Here is a 10,000-nt window from a genome sequence, read left to right on the forward strand (position 1 = left end):
ACGCTATAGACGCCCTGTTTTTCAAGTCATATATATATATATATATATATATATATATATATATATATATATATATATATATATATATATATATATATATATATAGATAGATAGATAGATAGATAGATAGATAGATAGATAGATAGATAGATAGATCGCGATTTTGGGTTGTTTAACCCTTCCTCAGTAGCAAGTTTCTCTTCTGGTGTTGTCAGAGGGAATGCTTAAAGCAAAGTTTACAAAGTTTACAAAGTTTATTGAGAAAAGACCGGGGGATACAAAACAAGGGGTGGTACAGTACAAGATATAAAAACATAGAAATACAGAAAAACAGAAAAAGAGCAAAGTTGCTGGGCGGTCCAGCCTGCTGTTTTTTGTACCAAAATACATGAAAAAATAGTAAATGATTAAATAATTACATAATATGAAGGAGATACGCCGTGCTGGCTTTTCCTCCTTTCCTAAACTACCTTGCCTTGGTAGTTACTATTCTCTGCCGGCTTCGTTATACCCTTGTTAAGGTTTGGATCACCGGTACCATGAGGCTTCGGTGCTACGAGGCTTTGTTAACATGTTAAAAAAATAAAAAGTTAAATTAAAATAACTATATAAATAAAATAAATAAATAAATAAACCAATAAAAAATTATGTATATGTAGAAAATAAAATAAAAGGCCTAATTTTAAAGAAATGTAACCAAAAAAAAAAATAAAATAAATAAATGGCCTAATACCCAAGATAGGGTGATGGCAAAAAAAAAAAAAAAAAAAAAAAAAAAAAAAAAGGGTACAATTGGATCCGGGTTTTGAAGCCAGGACAGACACCAGCACACCGTCTCTTGTTGAACACCTCGTCTCTCTTCAAGCTGGTTCCTCGTTTCACCGGAAAAGCAGCCAGCCTGGGCTCCTGCTGCTTCTCTCCATACCTCCACCTGCTACCGCTGTCGTCTCCCTGCCGCACTCCATCTTCTGAACTTCACCTCCTGGCTTATTGCTGAGTGGATCATGACTTGTGCATCCAACCCCGGTGAGCTTCTGCTCTAAGTGATGGCGTCCCACAGGGAAGTATTCTTAGTGTTACTCTATTTGCAGTCGCCATAAATGGTGTTATATATACTCTACCAGATGGCGTTCACAGCTCCTTATATGTGGACGACTTGTGCATCTCTTTTGCTGCTGCTAGGATGTCACTGATTGAGCGAAACGTCCAATTGGCAATCAATCGGGTGTCCAGTTGGGCCAACATAAATGGTTTTCGTTTCTCCACCTCAAAGACCGTGTCTATGCATTTTTGTCGTAATCGTGGCGTCCATCCAGATCCCGATTTATATTTAGCCAATAGACGCATCTCATGTGTGGAGGCCACTCGATATCTTGGCCTATTGTTTGACAACCGTCTTACTTGGGTTCCCCATTTCCGTTCTCTTAAAGCTTCTTGCAGGACGGCATTATCCCTTCTTCGGGTTTTAAGTCACACCTCTTGGGGTGCGGACAGGGACACTCTGCTGCTTCTGCACCGTACACTTATACTTCCAAAGCTGGAATACGGCTGTGAGATCTACTCATCCGCAACGGATGCACGATTACGCACGCTTGACTCCGTGCATCATGCTGGGGTCCGCTTGGCTACGGGTGCATTTCGGACATCTCCAATACCTAGCCTTCTAGTGGATGCTGGTTTCTGGCCGCTCGACCTCCGGCGCCAGTCTTCGATGCTCCGGTGTTGGTTTCGCACCCACCGTCTTCCTGATTCTGTCCCTTGTCTGTCAATATTGCGGGACTCGCGTTCGCAGGCGTATGTCACTCGACCGAGTCTCCCTAAACCTTTTGGCCATCGAGTTGCAAATCTCATGGCGGATTTATCTATCGACCCCACTCCTGTGTACTCTTTCCGTCTCCCACGAGTTGGTTATTGGCAGCTTCCTGTTATCTCATTATGCCCTCCTGCCATGGATGGCAAGAAGGATTTTCTGCCAGCTCTGTCCCACACACGGTTTTTAGAACACTTTTTTATCCATTCTGATGATATCCCTGTTTTTACTGATGGTTCCAAATCCGACGCAGGCGTTGGGTTTAGTGTGGTTTTCCCCTCTTTTTATCGGTGTGGCAGCCTTCCTTCAGTGGCATCCGTCTTTACTGCGGAGCTGTCTGCCATAGTCCTAGCTTTACAGATAATTTTTACTCTCCGGTTTCGTCTTTTACAATTTTTAGTGACTGTCGCAGTGCTCTTACTGCTCTCTCTTGCACTGTCTCCTTAACCCTTTGGTTTTATCAGCCCTAGAGTGGCTATATCTTCTTACCAAACGAGGATATCGTGTTGGGTTCTGTTGGGTCCCTGGTCACGTTGGTGTTCCAGGGAATGAACACGCAGACCGCCTCGCTAAAGAGGCAGCAAGTCGCGCTCCATCTCCTTCCCCTGTTCCGTTTCGAGATGTATTTCATGTAATTCGTGTGGCGGTTGCAGCAATTTGGCAGAGGAGATGGCTAACGGGGGTCGCAACCTCGAAAATGGGAGAGATCACTACTTCCACACTCCCTCAGTGGACATACACCCATGTCCGGGATCGCCGTGCACAGACTTTATTGGCGCGACTTCGTATAGGTCACACGTACCTTACACAAAGGTACCTCCTGACCAGGGACCCTCAACCTTACTGTGATGACTGCTTGGTGCCGCTCACCGTGCGGCACCTGTTGGTAGAGTGCCCTAGTTTGATCGAGTTACGACACCGCTACCTCTACCGCTGTCGCGGTAGAGATAGCGGTGTCTATTATATCTCAAAGGTCCTTGGACCAGAGTGTCTGGCCCAGGGCCATGACGTTTTTAGGTTTTTGGGAGAAGCTGGCCTTCTCCCAAAGCTTTGAATTTTATTCTTATTTTATTATATGCATTTTAATATTTTATTTAGTTTTATTGTCTTTTTAGTTTTTAGATACTGTATTGTTTTTAACTGTTTTTATATAGTTTTTTTTTTTAACTACTCTGTCATTTTAAATTATTGAAGCGGCGCCAAATGACCTTAGCCGTTGCGGCGCCTTATTTAAAATCCATCCATCCATCCAACCCCGGTGACTTAGCACGCCGTCTCTTTGCACACGACAGCAGTGGTTCGGTTGTTTATCATATTGTCTCTTCGGTGTTAATAGACTCATTCTATATTGCATTGTTTCAGTACACCCAAAATAAAGAGAACCTTGAGTACACCTCTATGAATATGCCACATGAACTGTAAATGTAGGATTGAGGAGTTAATATGTCACTCTTTTCGAAGATTCAGAGCGTAGAACAAAGTGTCATGGAGTCTATGGCTACAAAAATATCACTTCCTTCAGTGTTTATCAAATCTGAGATATGATTACTGGTGGGATGAGTCAAGTTAGCAGCGTATATCCAAGGATCGCCTCTCAAGCCTAAGACTCTTAATTTTTTTCTTTGTCTATGAGTCACAAGGCCACATAAAGGAGGGAAGCCTAACTCTGAATAAAAAAGGTAATTTTATATGGAGATTCGCACTCTATGCAAGTAACTTTTTGATCCCTCGATTACATATTTTGTTCATCGATCGAAGGTCTGCATTAAACCGTGATTCACATCCATGTAACACTGAAGAGAGTAACGCTGCCTCAAATGTCCTACGCTTATCTTAGAATGGTATGTCAAGATTACTTCTTAGAAAGGAAATAAATTTGAGTATATGCCACATCTTAGTTTGAGAATGTGCAGCAACTGTAGACTTGATTGACCCATGGCTGGTAAATACACTGCCGAGGTAAACGTACCACCAACTGCATCAACTCACCCTCATCCTCCACATCTCAGAAAGGCGTGTCGTCTGCAGGACCGTCATTAAAATTCAGTCGTGTTTTCACTGATAATCATGCATAGTCTCGACAACAATTGAGAAACAAGGACAGTTTAGTAGCCATGCCACGACGAGAAGTGGAGAGCACTGTTATCCATCAACTTTAGTTTGTGTAACCACGACAAATGCCCATTCGTCCCATGATTTTCCTTAATAGCTAGGCGGATATATGACAAAAAATGGCCGAATTGTTCACTTTGGGTTAAAAGCATGGCATTTGGCACAAAGTTAGTCTAGACCCTTATGAAGATTTTCAGATATGGGGCCATCATGAATTCTGCCCAGGAAGCGAATGGCAGCCATTTTCCAATATGGCCGCCAGTAGAATATTATATGCCCCTCCTACGGTTTTTCGAGGATGGCAAGGGAGATTGCTGAACCCACATCCTAAGAAGAATTCAGTGGAGGCTTCTAACAAAAAAAATAACATTGAAATTGGTCAAAAATGTGGGACTTATAACGTGTCAAAGTCAGAAATTTTGTCACAAATCGACTATTTCGTGAGGTAACTCAGCTGAGCATAACTAGCCATTTTTCGAGGCGATTGATATTTGACATGGAGATTAACTTTACATCAGTTTATCTATTTATGAGGTCAATGTCAGGTAAAGGTCATCTTAGGTCATGTCAGGCTTGAAGAATATACGAAATAAATCAGATTTTAATATCAGAAGTTCAAAATGAAGTGGTCATAAAAAATTTTGAACCCCAAAATGCAACCTCCATTAACCCTATTCAGTCCACGTCCAAGTTACAGTCTCTTAAGAGTGACTGCTCACTATTTTCGCGACTGTACATTGCGTGTCAATCACGAGACGGTGATCTAAATGAATTCTTCAGACACGAAAATCAGAGGTGCCCACCGTCTCTGTCTCAGGATGGCAAGTTACGCCAGGGCAAGAAGTCAGATCTTCTTGACTGCCTCACTAGCAGTGTTGAGTGTAGCATTGATGCTCCCGATTCTGATGCGATCATCCTCGATGGTGCTGCGCTTGTGAACATGCTGAAGCCAGTTGTTTGCACAACATTCAATGACTATGCAGACAAAGTCTTCTTGCCTTACATTGAAAAGCAGCTGGAGCGAGCAGACAGGGTGGATATAGTGTGGGACCAGTACCTTGAGAACAGCTTGAAGTCTGAAACCAGAAAGCGCCGCGGAAAGGGGATCAGACGCCGGGTTCAAGGGAACAACAACTTACCTGGCAACTGGCAGCAGTTTCTGAGACTTGATGCAAACAAGCAGGAACTGTTCACATTCCTGGCTAGATGCACAATGAAAATGCAGCACCGACCAGATGGAAAGCAGCTTGTTGCCACCCTAGGTGATGGTGTTCTTTGCAATCCACCAGATGAAAGCATCACTGCAGCACTGAGCCCCTGTACTCAGGAAGAAGCCGACACAAGAATGCTGCTGCACACTGCTGATGCTGTCCGACAAGGATGCCAGAAGATTGTCCTGCGTACAGTTGATACCGATGTGGTGGTCCTGTCAGTCGCTGCAGTGCCAAGGCTACACTTAAAGCACCTGTGGATTGCTTTTGGGACTGGCCAGAACTTCAAATACATACCTGCCGACGAAATAGCATCTCGCATTGGTCCTGAAAGAGCCACTGCTCTACCTATGTTCCATGCTTACACAGGGTGTGATGTCGTCTCATCCTTCACCAGAAGAGGGAAGAAGCTAGCATGGCAGACCTGGAATGCCTTTGATGATGTAACAGCCACGTTTGGTCTCCTGTGCGATGCTCCTGGAGAGATAGATGATGAAGCTATGACCATGCTGGAGCACTTCACAGTCTTCCTGTATGACCGCACCAGTGACCTGGACAGCATTGACGAAGTGCGCCAGCATCTCTTCACCAAGCGGGGCATGCCAATGGAATCGCTGCCGCCAACGAGAGCTGCACTGGTGCAGCATGCCAAGAGGGCAGTCTACCAGGCTGGCCACATCTGGGGGCAAGCCTTTACTGCCGCTCCTGCCCTTCCATCTCCAGGAGACTGGGGTTGGACAGAGCCACCAGACTGGAAGCCACTGTGGACTACCCTTCCTGAGGCCAGCATCTCCTCTCGAGAGCTGCTGTGCTGTGGCTGCAGAAAAGGTTGCAGAGGTCACTGCAAGTGCAACAAGGCGGCCTTGAGGTGTACTGCTCTCTGCCAGTGTGGAGGTGACTGTGAAAACTAACAGTGACACTCACTGGGGCTATCGGCTGAGGCTCGGGTGTGTACGGTACTGGACCGTCAGTGTATAGTTTGTGTAGTAATGACATTTTGTACCCCACTCTTTGTGTATTGAGTGTATTGTACGAGTGTATTGTGTACCACTATGTATTACCTACATATAGGGCTCAAGTTCGCGTAACGGTTCAGCTTTGTTTACGTATTTTTTGAAGTAGGTTGTCCATATTCAACATATTATTAGGCCTTTCTCAGGGTCAGCAACCGCCTGATGACGGTCGGAGATTGACTCGACCGAGCGATACTATGGTAATAAAACTTACCGAGGACAAAAATCCGAAAAATATGATGTTTTGGGTAAAAAAGGGGTATTTCCCCTATTTTCGCAAAAATTGTCATTTTAAGGTCAACCAAGGTCATCATAGGTCATCATAGGTCAAATATGTAGTTACCCTCAGAACGTCATAATAAATATCTTATTAATCTGAAAGCATTTAATCCACTTTTAAACACGTTATGCTGACAAAATTACCCTGAATTAGGTTATGTACATTTTACTGGCGGCCATATTGGAAAATGGCTGCCATTCGCCTCCTGGGCAGAGTTCATGATGGCCCCATATCTGAAAATCATCATATAGGCCTAGCCTAACTTTCTGCCAAATGTCATGCTTTTAACCCAAAATGAACAATTTAGTCATATATCCGCCTAGCTATAAGTAAGTGTACAGTCATCAACAAACAAGACAAATAGTAAAATGACGTAGGGGACCCCTGACGCACGCCTACCGTGGCCGTCACTATGGGAGTACGTGGCAACAACACTGTGTGATGCGGAGCGGAACCTGTAATAAACACAGTATTGAAAAGATAAAAAATAGTTAAGATTTAATGAATTGGTGACACTCTTTAGATTTAATGAATTGGTGACACTCTTTGGCTAACTCATTCACCTTGTTGACTCATTGACTCAATTGGTAACGTCGCGTAATGTAGTGGTTAGTACGCTCGACTCACAATCGAGAGGGCCGGGTTTGAGTCCCGGTAAGCGGCGAGGCAAATAGGCAAGCCTCTTAATGTGTGGCCCCTGTTCACCTAGCAGTAAATAGGTACGGGATGTAACTCGAGGGGTTGTGGCCTCACTTTCCCGATGTGTGTTGTGTGTTGATGTGGTCTCAGTCCTACCCGAAGATCAGTCTATGAGCTCTGAGCTCTCTCCGTAATGGGGAAGACTGGCTGGATGACCAGTAGACGACCGAGGTGAATCCACATACGTACTTATCTCGCTGCATCACGGTACCAGCAGTCTGGGGACACAACTATCTCGGGACCCAAATATTTCCCGAGATTTCATATCTTGCTCATGGTGCTGTGAATTGTTGCATGTCACGGTGAAAAGTATAAGCCTCCTCCTGGCTTTCCGTCAATAGATTTTATTTGCTGCCATTTCCTTGTAATGTTTATAAAAAAATGAGATGTTGCAAAAAAAATCGTAGCTACCTCGTTTTCAGTTGTGTAAATTGTTGCACATTTCAGTGAAAAGGCTAAATCTTTCTCTATCCTCCCACCAATAGGTGTACAACAACCTGATACAGCATGGAAAGGGCCTGGTCTCTCACGACACCTTCTACGTGCTGCGGGACCGGCCAGGCTCAGTCACGGTACTGCGCGAGAATGAGGTGAGGTTGAGTTAGACTAAACTCTCCCAGGTCTTCAATAATTTCTTTTACGAGAAGCATTTTTGAGGACTTTTGATTATTATTATTTAAAATTTTTAGCATTCTTTCCTCTTTTTTCGTCCCTCTCAGCTAGTCCACTTACCGTACAGTGCAGGAGAGAGGTGACACAGGGAGAGCGAGTGAGAATGACGCTAGATAGGTTAAATGACTCTCTCTCTCTCTCTCTCTCTCTCTCTCTCTCTCTCTCTCTCTCAGATAATCCCAAACACCCAACACATCGGAATATTCTGTCTAAAGGAAGAAGTTAGCACTCTTATAGAAACCCTGAGGTCTTCATCCTTAATTGATTGGGAGGGTGCGAGGAAGACTGATCTTCTCATCGAATACCTCCCTCCCTACGCTGCCGAGCCCTTGGTGAGACTCATGCAGGAGAAGGGAGTGAAAGTCCAGTTAATGACTTGCTTGAGTTACATCTATGAAGCTGACTTGGACACTCGTACACTCAGGTAAGGTGTGTGAAGCTACATTGAAAACCATAGTATCATCACTGCAAGCCCGAAACACCTCTTATGATCTTACTACCGGCATATTTCCCCTCCTTCCACGGCCTCGCTGTACAAGACTTTCTTATTTCTTTGACCCCTATTCTATCCACCTCTCTATCGCACATTTTTATTTTTTTTATGTAAGAGGAAAACTCAACTAAGGGCAACAAATACTGGGATTAAAAGAAGAGGCTTACGGAGGTGTCGGTTGGAATGGGACTCCGAGGATGGTAAAGGAATTAGCTTTATTTTCCAATTTTAATTTTTGTATGAAGAATGTATGGGCTGTTGTGTAGGAAGAGAGTTGTCTTTAGAGGGGAGACAGTGACTGCCCCCTTGTGTTGTGAGACAAAAGAGAAACGTTCAGTGAGGTCACAGCTGGCTTTAATGAAAAGTCCACATCACGCCCTGAATCAGTGTTGTTAGACCTCACTGGGAGTAATTATCATTTCGGCAGGTGTCTACTGTCTCCTCCATCAAACCCAGTACTCTCAGTCCCTTTCTCTTGTAAACTCTGGAACTCTTAACCTGCTTCTGTATCTCCACCTAATTATGACCTGAATTGATGTGAGAGGGAGGTTTCAAGACATTTATCTCTTTCTTTTGGTTGACTCTCTCAGCGCTTTTCGGGAACTGGCATTTAAGTGGCCTTTTGTTTGACCTTTTAACCCTTGGCCAATTCTTCCCTCTTACATAAAGAAAACAAAAACATTAATACCCTGTCAAAAACATGCAAGATAAACCAAAGCAAATCAGAACAAACATCTGTGACATGTAGCTACAAAATCATGTTGAAATACAAATAGCCCTCCATACACAGGGTCCCGGCTGGTTTCCGTGTGTGCAGGTTGGGGAGGGCAGGCGTGCGTCACCTCTTGGAGAACGCAAAGTACGGTGGAATACGCCTGGACCTCATGTACCGGATGGCAGAGGGCGTGCCTTATATAGGAGTGTACCAGGATCCAACCAGTGCACACGAGGCAACGGTAGACCCAGAGAATCTTCCTGTTGCTGGAGACGAGGAAATACCAGTGTCTTGGATTTGCTCAGCTCCCTTAGGAGACATGGGCAAAATGAAAACAGACAAGAGGTTCAGGAGACTTGGTTTTTCTACGCTACTGACCATGACATTAGCGAGGATGCAGTCTGCCCCCATTGGTTTTATTCCCCATGGGCACGTTGACATGGACAATAATGCTCCTCAAGCCTTTGCAGCTAAGTTGCCAGGCTGTAGTATGACACATGAAAGTATCTGGATAAAAAAAATTACCGAATCCTTATAGTTGAATCATAAATGTCTTATTATCATTATGGTGGTCCACGAGACTGTAACCTTTCCACTAGGAGCCAATGGGGATAAAATGTGTATGTATGAATGTGTGGTATTTTCTGTGTTATGTATGAGGCACCGCTAAGTGGGATCGCCGGCCTGTGTATATAGACAGATTATTCATTCATATAAAAGGACTGGCTAAGCTTTGAATACACAAATTGATAACATATATTGATGAAAAATAGTATGTGTTAAGAATGATATTCCTGAATGGGTGTATGATAACATGTTACAAAAAGATGTAGGTAAGGTAATAGACATTTCAATAACACATTTAATATACGTAAGATTAAAGTACACAGAATGGCTGTTGTTTGATTATAATCCAAATTCAAGATTAGGTACTGGAGATCAGCAATTATTTCACTGATAGGTATATCACTGGAGAATCTTTTATGTATGACTTT

General features: G+C 43.7%; 1 protein-coding gene across 1 annotated transcript in view; it reads left to right on the forward strand.

Annotated features, from left to right (window-relative positions):
* The window catches only part of LOC123514253, a 23,279-nt gene that overhangs the window by 12,800 nt on the left and 479 nt on the right, over positions 1-10,000 (forward strand). Inside the window, exon 4 of the mRNA XM_045272001.1 lies at positions 9,935-10,000. This exon is cut by the window's right edge and continues 479 nt beyond it. The gene's annotated coding sequence lies outside the window, so the exon portion shown is untranslated. The remainder of the gene's footprint in view (positions 1-9,934) is intronic.

The sequence above is a fragment of the Portunus trituberculatus genome, chromosome 37 (assembly GCF_017591435.1).
Source record: "Portunus trituberculatus isolate SZX2019 chromosome 37, ASM1759143v1, whole genome shotgun sequence".
Lineage (NCBI taxonomy): Eukaryota > Metazoa > Arthropoda > Malacostraca > Decapoda > Portunidae > Portunus > Portunus trituberculatus.